Raw genomic sequence first — 10,592 nt, forward strand, 5'->3', positions numbered from 1 at the left:
AGCAATGACAACAATAATAATAACAACAATAAACAACAAGGGCAACAAAAGGGTAAAAATAGTCTCCAGGAGCAGTGGATTCATAGTGCAGGCCCTGAGCTCCAGCAATAACCCTGGAGGCAAAAAAAAAAAAAAGAGAGAAACAAAGAAAGGGAGAGATACTTCAGCACCTTACTCAAACTGCTTGCTCAAGTACCATAGCACCTTCTCTGTGGAGCCAGGGCTTAGACTACCTTGACTACATGCATGGCAGAGCACACAAACTATCTACTACCTCTCTGGCTCCTCAATCCCTTATCAATGCTACTTAATTGTTATCATGCTTTTCTTATACAGATGATGCTCTGTCTGTCGCCATATCTTGACCCTCTGGTTGCTATAAAAACCTTCCTCCTTTAAATAGGACTCATGTCAAGACAACCAAGAAACAAACAGGAAATAAAAACTGATATGTCACACACACAAGCACACAAACACTATTAAATTCTTTTTTATTTTTTTGCCTCCAGGGTTATTGTTGGGGCTTGGTGCCTGCACTATGAATCCACTGCTCCTGGAGGCCATTTTTTCCCATTTTGTTGCCCTTGTTGTTGTTACTGTTATTGTTGCCATTGATGTTGTTGTTATTGGATAGGACAGAGAGAAATCGAGGGAGGAGGGGAGACAGAGAGGGGGAGAGAAGATAGACACCTGCAGACCTGCTTCACCGCTTGTGAAGTGACCCCCCTGCAGGTGAGGAGCTGGGGGCTGGAACCAGGATCCTTATGCCAGTCCTTGCGTTTTGCACCATGTACACTTGACCCACTGCACTACCTCCCGACTCCCCTCTGTTAAATTCTTAGAAAAATGACCATCAGAGGTCAACATAGCAGCCCTCTGTGTGCTATTCATGCAGCATGTGTGTTATCCTGGCGCAGAGCCATAAGCACCTGTCCTCGGAGAAGCTAGCCATAGATTGTGCTATAGAACACTTAGCACATTTGGAGTGCTCTGTAAATGGCAAAGATATGAGATTATCTTCAGAGGATGTCTCCTCTGAGAAGGTGCCATGCAAATACTAGTATTGTTATTCTTACAGCACAAATTTATAATTGACTTTCTGTTAAACATTGCAGCAAGTTAAATTAATTCAGTATGATTACAGTCATTAAACAAATGCCTGGTAATGATTGCTTTCTTATTTTAGCATTCTTCAAACCACTGAGGTAACACCATATAAGGCTCTTGCTCTATTGTCAGATTAATTGAGATGCACAATCTGAATTCTGCAATAGACTGTTCATGCTGCTTAATACAACTGGACAATGATTTAAGACTACTGCTTTATTAATTCACCTTGGTTTTTTTTTCCTATTGTCCTTGCCATTCTGGTAGATACAGTTTACTAGTTCATTACAATTTACAACTTACAAGTAGCTTAAGGCCATGTTTACCTGTGAAAAAGAAGAAGGAGAAGGAGAAGGAGAAGGAGAAGGAGAAGGAGAAGGAGAAGGAGAAGGAGAAGAAGAAGAAGAAGAAGAAGAAGAAGAAGAAGAAGAAGAAGAAGAAGAAGAGGAAGAGGAAGAGGAAGAGGAAGAGGAAGAAGAAGAAGAGAAACTCTGCTTTTAAAATCAAAACCTGGGCAGAAATTCTCCTGCAGTCATTCCTCTGATACAGAAACATACCGAAACAGTAGGTGCAGTAGGGGTTTTCCCATTGGTGTGATCACCACCAGAATTACCTGCCATGTTAGCAGACAGGACAGAAACAGTTAAGTCCTGAAGACTGCAAATGAAAAACTCTGCTTAAGAGAGAAGCTGTGTAGGCTGCTGATGCCAGGTGCGTGGTACCTACCACTTCCAGGTATGGACAGAGAATAGCTGCCCTCCTTCGGCCACACATGACATGCAAGGTCATCTGTCTGGTGCCACCTTAGAAACTGGCCTGATTTTGTAGAGGACATTGAACGATAACACTCTGCAAGTCAGCTGACTGCTGTGTCATAGCTACTGCTTGCTGCATTCTCGCAATTGCCAGCGCTCCGGCTGCTGCAGTTCCGTGGTCTAGTGCGGCAGAGCCGAGGCAATACAGCTAGGCACAAAGCAACAGAGTTGTAGAGTGGTACTTTCCTGCCACTGCTTAATATTTCTTACATGAGGACTACTTTACCTTTTTATAGCCAGGAGCAGAGCGGCAGTCTGAACGTATAGGATGGCTTCTAACTTGACAACGTGACTTTTCAGCAGAGCAGGTACTGCTGGGAGCCTTGAGCCTTGAGCCTTGAGCTGGTACTGCCTCTGGTGGAACACCGCTGGTTTCCTACCTCTGGTGGGAAGAGTTTGTGGGCGTCTTATGCCATGTTGATGCTATCCCTGCAGGAATAAAGGCTAGCACAAAGGAGACGATGTCTGCCATGGTTTGTCTGGCTGGGGCCTGTGCAGGCAACTCCACTGAACTGATGCTGTGTGACTCTCCCAGCTTCCAATTGCATGTGACTGGGTACACGGACTGGCACAAATCCCAACTCCTCAGTTAGAACACGATTTAAAGGAGAAACCAGACTCACTGACCTAAATCACTGCCAGTCCTCTCTGGATGCGGGGACAGCTGTCGACTAGCAGTGACACAACCAGCCATCAAGCGGAGAATTTCTACGACTACAGTCTGTGTACAGGTGGAGCCTGGGAGAGTGACAGTCTGATTTCGATTTGCTGAAGGCTTCTTATGCCCCTAAATAAGTATGCTCGCTCGGTATACAGTTGTCTGGATTAGTCTGCCTTCTGTACAGTCTTTGCCTGCTCTAGTTGGAAATCAGGGTGCCAAGCAAGCACCTTTCTTTCTTTGGACTGGTTCCTTTCTGTGTGATGTTTGCAACTAGGATGGGTCACACTGACAACAAAGAAGGAAGCAGAAAGCGCCACTTCACCTTCTCTTGTGATGTTAACGGAACATAGCTCTTCTTTGCAATGATGCCCTTGGGTGTGTGTTCGTGTGTGTGTGTGTGTGTGTGTGTGTGTGTGTGTGTGTGTGTGTGTGTGTTAATTCATCTAATTGAAGAGTCTCACAGATATCATCATGGATGTGGTCCTTAATGATTTGGAGAAATAAAAAAAAGACAGCCTGTGGAGACAGCAATTTGAAACAGCAGCACATTTAGGTTATTGCCATTTTGAAATACTTTGGTTTGTGAAGCTGAGCCCTAAGGGACAAACCTGGTAACTGAGGAAGAGATTATAGATAAAGAAATAAAAATGACGAGCATAATGGAGCCTCTGTGAAAGGACTGTCAGAGCATCAGTTCATGGATGGCAATTTTGCCAGGCTGAGATTGAATAATTCATAGATTGAAATTACCCTGCCTTCACCTTTCCATTTAAACTAGCATGATCTGAATCGCTAATAAATTTTCAAGATAAAGTAAAATGCCAATTTGAATCTGAAGAGCTTTTAAAACCAGATGCTGCATTCCTGAATCTTTTGGTATCTTTCACAATTATACTGTGAGAACTGCACTTCGTCACGAAGCACCATTACCAGGGAAAATTACTGTGATTACAATAGCAACAATAGAATACCATCAAATGATCTCTAATTTACCTAATTTACAAAGTCGGTGTGGTTTTAATGCCCATTGTATGTCACCATGCCTGGCACCCGTGAATCCATCTTGCACTGGGAAGAAAAAAAAAAGTGAAGCAGTGTGTTTAACACCTTAACTCTGAGAGTCTAGCAAAGAGCATCCTCCTAGCTTATAGCGTTTCTCCTTTGAGGAAATAGGGAAAGCCTTCTGTGGATTTGGAGGATTTATTGTTATAGGAGAAAGATAAATTTGTTAATTTATATACCTTGACTATTTAAAATGTATACAAATATGTGTTCACTGAAAGGGAGTAAAGATTCTGGGAGAGTAGTTTAAAAATGCTGCCAAAATGAAACATATGCCTTTTTCTCTTCTCTCAAAAAACGTATTTGCTTTCAGGTTTGAGTTCCTTTCAGGGATTATAATGCTGGTGTAATTTGTGAAAAACCTCTCACACTGGAAAGAAGCTTGTAAGGTCCACCCTTAATAACTTTGTGTGCAGTTCTTATTAAAAGATGGTTTGTTCTATCAAGTTAAGCGTGGTATGTATGACTGTGGTGCTGGTGGTATGTGTGTGCACTCTTTGTAGCTGTCTGATTTAAAGAGAACTTTTTCTGTGACAGGGTATTTGTGCCACCTTTAGAAAGGACAATGGTTCATAAAGCCTCACTGAAGAGCAGAGTCCAGTCATATAATAGGCATGGTGATTTCTGGAATGTTTTTGTCGGTACCATGAAGACTCTATTGATGTATCCTGTTAATCAAGAGATTTCTCTAAGTTTGATTAACTAAGGCAAAGTTTCCAAGGAATAACAATCCTTGGGAAGGAAGGTAGATTTGAAAGGTAACTGGCTAACATTGTGGATGTTTTGCTTGAGACCTTTAGCTATGATGTGTTCTTCAATCCATTATCACTGCTTTAGACCAGCCTCCTGTATTCAACACCCTTGCAAATACCTCTGTTAGAAGCAGGTAAGTTGCATGATATATGTTCTTCACCATTTGGTCTCAATGGGTCTGTAATTTATTTGGTCATACTTTGTAATTATTTTTATTCTAACTACCCTTGGAACAACAATTTTCTTTTTCTTTTTTTTTTAAGCTACAAATGAAAATGTGGTCTTTAAGAACAAGCGATTTAAATATAAATTTTGTTCCTTATACCTAAATACAGTCAAGGTTTTAATGTTTTTCAAATGAAAGAGGAAAGCAGTTTTACTTAGTAAATAATTTGTTTTAAAATAGTAAGTAATTCACTGGCTACCAATTGTTACCATATTGTTTTTTTTAGATAGCTCACATTTCTAACACGGAACCTATTATTCTTATCTTTTGAGAAAGAGGCTTGGCTGTTAACTACAAAGGGCTTTTTACAAGTCTACACTGCCTATGTGCCAATGTTTTCTTTTTTCATAAAACCATAGTCTGAATATTCTTCTGCAAAAAGTTCCTAGTTGACAGTATTTTCAAGCTTATCAGTAGTGAGAGTTTGACAAAGCAAACTGATTTATATGTCTGATATTTAAGTAATCCTAACCATCCTAAAATTACCTAAGCATAATTGGAAATCAGATGTTTCATTCTGGAGGGATGCAGTAACTAATTATATTCACTTGACAAACATAGCAGATTTGAAATTTACAGTTTTATCATTCTAGTATTTATACTTCATGGCTTTAGAAATTAAAGGGTTTTTTTTTTAAGATGTAAATGACACTAACCCTATACTATGTGTCAGTGCTTGATTGCCATAGAATAAGACCTATCACACAGAGCAACTAATTTAAAAATCGTAAACTCCAGTCTTTCTTTAAAATTAAGTTTATTTTTAAATGAATTGATGTAAGCGAAAATATTTTAAAATAAGTTTATTAGATAGCTTTTAATCCATTAACAACCTTTTCATTGATTATAGGTATGTTTTCTTAAAGATTTTATTGATTTTTTAATTTTTAATTTTTATTTTTTTAATTATCACCAGAGCACTGATCACCTCTGGCTCGTGGTGGTGCAGAAGACTGAACCTGGGACTTTGGAGCCTCAGCATGAGAGTCTCTTTGCATAACCATATCTACCCCTGCCCTATAGGTATGTTTTTACTAATTTTGCTGTACATAAGCTAGCCATATCTGAAAGAGAGAAGGATAACTTTACTATTGAAGTCACTGGGAAATTAAAGACTCAGTTATGAAAATATATTAGGCTGGGATTAATTAGAATGGATACAGGCAGTCAGGACTTAACAGTATTTTGTAATGTGCGCGTGCTCATGTGTGCTCATGTGTGCTCGTATGTGTATGGGAAAGGTAGGTTAAAAAGCTCCCACTTTTTACTCTTAATCTCTAGTTATTAAGGAAATTAAGTTACAGTTACAAGGAGTGATTTAAAATTTAAACATCTACAACTATATTCGTAGTGTCAAAAGAAAGGAGGAAAGACAACGACTCTATACTTTCAGATAGAAAGAGTAAAGTTAGGGAGTTGGGCGGTAGTGCGGCAGGTTAAGTGCAGGTGGTACAAAGCCTAAGGACCAGCATAAGGAGCTGGGTTCGAACCCCCAGCTCCCTACCTACAGGGGAGTCACTTCACAGGCGGCGAAGCAGGTCTGCAGCTGTCTATCTTTCTCTCCCCCTTTATCTTACCCTCCTCTTTCCATTTTTCTCTGTCCTATCCAACAACAACAATAAAATAACAAGGGCAACAAAGGGGAATAAATAAATAAAATAAATATAAAAAAATCTTTAAAAAGAGAAAGAGCAAAGTTTATCATTTAGTAATTACAATATTCTCTGCACATTTGGTGTATTTAATGTTCCACTTATTAAGGTCCAACCTATAGCAAAAACAAGCAAATGAACAAATTCTTTGGGGACAATATATTAATCACCATTTAATATTTTTAAGTCACTAGCAAGTACTAGGATGAAGAAATATGTTTCACATGTAATTAAATGAAACATTTACAGCTCATACAGGATTTCTTTAATATGTTACAAGAATAATAGCATAGTATATTTACCTTAATTTTGGAATATACTATTAAAACATGCTTTTACCAAGTACCAATATGTTTTGTATATTTATTTATTGGATAGAGGCAAACAGAAATCAAGAGGGAAGAGAGTGGATAAGAGAGAGATAGAGAAAGAGACATTTACTGCACTGCTTCAACACTCATGAAGCTTCCCCCCACAGATGGGGCTTGAACCCAGATCCTTGCATAGTTATATGTGAGCTCAGCCACGTGTGCCACCACCAAGCCCCTTAAGTACCAATGTGTGTGCTACACTAGCCTCCCCCAAAAATAAATGCAGATGCAACTGAAGGAATACCAAGAGACAGGGAAAAGCAAACAAGCAAAACAAAAACAAAACCAAAAAACCCTCTTATATAGTGAATCTTTGGAAAAAACACTGTCATCAAAAATGTTTAAAAATCTGTGTCCTGGGAGTAGGGCAGTAGCGCAGTGGGTTAAGTGCAGGTAGTGCAAAGCTCAAGACTAACGTAAGGATCCCGGGGTAAGGATCCTGGTTCGAGCCTCCGGCTCCCCACCTGCGGGGGCTGGGGGATCGCTTCACAGGCAGTGAAGCAGGTTTGCAGGTGTCTGTCTTTCTCCCTCTCTGTCTTCCCCTCCTCTCTCCATTTCTCTCTGTCCTCTCCAACAACGACATCATCAACAACAACAATAATAACTACAACAATAAAACAAGGACAACAAAAGGGAATAAATAAATATATATTTTTTAAAATCTGTGTCTTTGCAATCCATGAAGTGGGACAGTAGATAAGGTGTTTTACTTTCAAGCAAGAAGCCATGAGTTTGATCCCTGGGATTGCCTGTACCAGAATGATGCTCTGGTTCTCTCTCACAGAGTAATAAATGAGCCACTAAACTTGTTGTAAAATTCTAATTATGGAGAAATAAAATCAAGACATGAACTTTAAAGATAGTCTGTATCTTTGTTGCTTGCTACCAGGGTTATTATTGGGATTTCTGGGAGTCTTCTGCATGGTTTTTTTTTTTTTTTGAGGGCAAGAATCAGATCAAGGAGACAGAGAAGTGACACCTGCAATACTGCTCCACTGTTCTGAAGCTTCCCCTTTGAAGGTGGGGACCAGAAACTTTAACCAGGCCCTTCTGGGTGGTAAAATGAGGGTTCTTCCAGATGAATTATATTTGTACTATCTCCCCTACAGTCTTTTGTCACTCTAATAAAATGATCTTTCCAACAGTTTATTATGAACATTTTTAAACACAGAAAATTTGAGAAGTTCTGAACACCCATTTTTCCAACCACCAAGACTGCATAACTTTTTTTACTATCCTTGCTTGATCACATGCCTATCCAATGACCCACTCCTCTGTTCATCAATTTTGCTTACTATTTTCATAATAAATTTCACATATAATTCACACTGGTATGAAATTATGTAACTAGAATTCAACATTTGCTTACTGTGCTTTATGTAAAATTTATATATGATGAAAATGTAACCTTGAAAAACTTCACAGTTGTTTATGGACTTAACTGTTTTCTTAATATAGTGGGAGACTGACTGGATGCAAACTTTCATGATGCTGTTTTAAATTAGATAATACAACACCCCCCCAATTGTAGAAAGAAGAAAAACCTTCCTCAGCCCCAAACAAAGGGTAGCTCAGTATCAATGCTGAGATGGAGGAGTTGTCAGGGCATACCTATAGAATTGAATTCTAGGCTATATCCCCATCATGAACCAACTTCTTCCTCATGCAGGTCCATAAAACTCTCTCATTGATAAATAGATAAGGGAATAAAATTCTGTACTGATTAAACTAAGGACTATGTATAGGCATAACTAAAATTTAATTTTAATGAAGGGAGAAGGCCAAGGACTGTTTCATATGGGGAGGGGTCAATGACTGCATGGTAAATTACTATTATTATTATATAACAGAGAAAGAAGGGAAGAGAGATTCCAAAACATCACTCCACGACTTGTGATGTATTTTTGCATTTTTTTTTTTTGCCTTTAGGGTTATTGCTGGGGCTTAGTGCCTGCACCATGAATCCAGTGCTCCTGGAAGCTATTTTTTCTTTTCCTTTTGTTGCCCTTGCTGTTTTATCATTGTTGTGGTTATCATTGTTGTCCTCATTGATGTCATTGTTGTTGGACAGGACAGAGAGAAATCCAGAGAGGAGGGGAAGACAGAAAAGGGGAAGAGAAAGAGAGACACTTGCAGACCTGCTTCACTGCTTGTGAAGTGACCTCACTGCAGGTGGGGAGCTGAGGGTTCAAACCAGTATCCTTAAGCCAGTCCTTGCGCTTTGCACTATGTGCACTTAACCCACTGTGCTACCGCCCAAACCCAGCCTTTTTTTTTTAAAGATACAGAGTAGGCAGAGAGAGAGAGAGAGAGAGATTGAGAGATAAAGAGATGTGTTAACATTAAAACTTCTTTCAGTATTTGGGGGGCTGGGCTCTAACCTCGGCCCCACACAGAGCAGAGCAGCACACCTTCCAAGTGAGTTATTTCACCAACCCTCTGTCTTGTTTTATGTAGTTTTTGGCATCCAACCTAGGGCCTGAGGCTTACAAGGTATAGGGTCTGTGCACAAGAGCCTGGGTTCAAGCCTCTGGCCTTGGCCTCTGTCAGCATGAGTAGTGAATCAGGGCTGCAGGTGGCCCTCTCTTTTTTCCCCCTCCTTTCCGTCTCAATTACCTTCTTTGTCTTTATACAAAATAAATGAATAAAATTCAGTATTTAAAAAACAAATTTTAAAAATCTAGGAAGTTCACTCTCTAGTTAAGGTTTTTTTCTTTTTCTTAATTAATTAATTAATTAATTATTGGATAGAGACAGAAATTGAGAGGGAAGTGGGAGAGAGACAGAGAGACACCTGCAGCACTGCTTCACCACTTCTGAAGCTTTCCCCCTGCAGGTGAGGACCAGGGGTTTGAACCAGATTCCTTGTGCACTGTGACACAAGCACTTAACCAGGTACACCACCACCTGGCCCCTGCTAGTTGAGTTTTTTAATTAGAAGAAAAAAACTTTTTTTTTTAAATCAGAAAATGTCCTTTTTTTTTCTCCAGAGTTGAGGCCTGGTGCATGTGTGATTTTGCTGTTCCCAGGCTGACTTTTTCATTCAGATAGATGTAGTGAGAGATGGGGGCAGGGGGAATATCAGAGCTTCCCCCTGTACAGTGCCTCTCTCACGTAGTGCTGGGGTTTAGACTGGGACCAAAGGCAGGAAAAGGCACACACCCTACCTGTTGAGCTATCTCTCTCCTGCCTTATTTATGTCACACACACACACACACACACACACACACACACACACACACCAAGGAGAAAAATTAGCTGTAGTACTTGGCCTAGCCAGATAACAAGCCATCTGCTGAGTCAGGTAGGTGTTATTAGGATTGACACATTGAAGGACATGGATGAACCCAAATGGACCATCTAATCAAGAAACGTAAAGACATGGTCTCCATTGCTGAATTCAGTATTCAGAGCTGGTATTGTGAATCCATTGCTCCTGGGGGCCATTTTTGAATTGGACAGAGAGAAACTTAGAGGGGAGAGGAAGACAGAGAAGGGGGAAGAGATAGAGAGACACCTGCAGACCTGTTTCACCTTTTGTGAAGCGACCCCCTGTAGGTGGGGAGAGCCAGGGGCTAAACTGGGATCCTTGAGCTTAGTACTACGTGCATTTAACCCGGTGTGCTACTGCCCGGATCCTGTTAGGCATTTTACAAACAGGAAATAAGAGGTATATGTTGGAGTCATTAAGTCCAATGTGTGTGGTGGAGTGGGGGTGGGAGAGGGAGAGAACAATTAATTTAACAGAATCTGGAGCCAAAGAGAGCCAAATAGATAGATTTCATTCTTATTTTGTTACTACTTGTCAGTGAAGCATGCTGCATGTGTGTCCCTTTATCTCTTCTTCTCTATCTACCCCTCCATCCTATAAAAAAATAGTAGTAAGAACTCTTGGTGTTCACTCATAGGTGAGAACTAATGAAATCTAAGAAGCAATGCAGAATG

General features: G+C 40.0%; 1 long non-coding RNA gene across 2 annotated transcripts; it reads left to right on the forward strand.

The window, feature by feature from the left end:
• Positions 1–2,060: 2,060 nt before the first annotated feature.
• On the forward strand, positions 2,061–5,647 carry LOC132538269 (uncharacterized). Of its 2 annotated transcripts, none has more exons than XR_009549669.1 (3): positions 2,061–4,101; positions 4,183–4,403; positions 5,541–5,647. It is a non-coding gene; the product is annotated as an uncharacterized LOC132538269 (long non-coding RNA). The 2 variants fall into 2 exon arrangements; XR_009549668.1 differs by having other exon boundaries at positions 4,183–4,531; positions 5,541–5,641.
• The last annotated feature ends 4,945 nt before the right edge of the window (positions 5,648–10,592 follow it).

The sequence above is a fragment of the Erinaceus europaeus genome, chromosome 4, assembly GCF_950295315.1.
Source record: "Erinaceus europaeus chromosome 4, mEriEur2.1, whole genome shotgun sequence".
Classification (NCBI taxonomy): Eukaryota; Metazoa; Chordata; class Mammalia; order Eulipotyphla; family Erinaceidae; genus Erinaceus; species Erinaceus europaeus.